Source organism: Podarcis gaigeae (assembly GCF_964106915.1).
Source record: "Podarcis gaigeae genome assembly, chromosome: 14".
In the NCBI taxonomy this organism is placed as follows: domain Eukaryota; kingdom Metazoa; phylum Chordata; class Lepidosauria; order Squamata; family Lacertidae; genus Podarcis; species Podarcis gaigeae.
The window spans coordinates 17699253-17699518 of record NC_139690.1 but is presented as its reverse complement, the minus strand read 5'-3'; positions in this window follow the sequence as shown (position 1 = coordinate 17699518).

Below are 266 nucleotides of genomic sequence, written 5' to 3'. Positions count from 1 at the left end.
AAGGAATATTTATATGCATCCGTCATCCTGAACTATCCAATTTGGAGGGCCACAGCTTAGTGGTAGAGCATCCGTTTTGCGCACAGGACGTCCCAGGTTCAGTCCCCAGGAAGAGTTGGGAGAGAGCCCTCTCTGAAACCCTGGACATATGCTGCCAAACAGTGTGCACAATACTGAGTTGGATGGGCCAGCAGTCTGACTCGGGGTCAGGGAATGGTCTGAAGACAAGGACTGGGGAATACTACTACTACTACTACTACTACTAC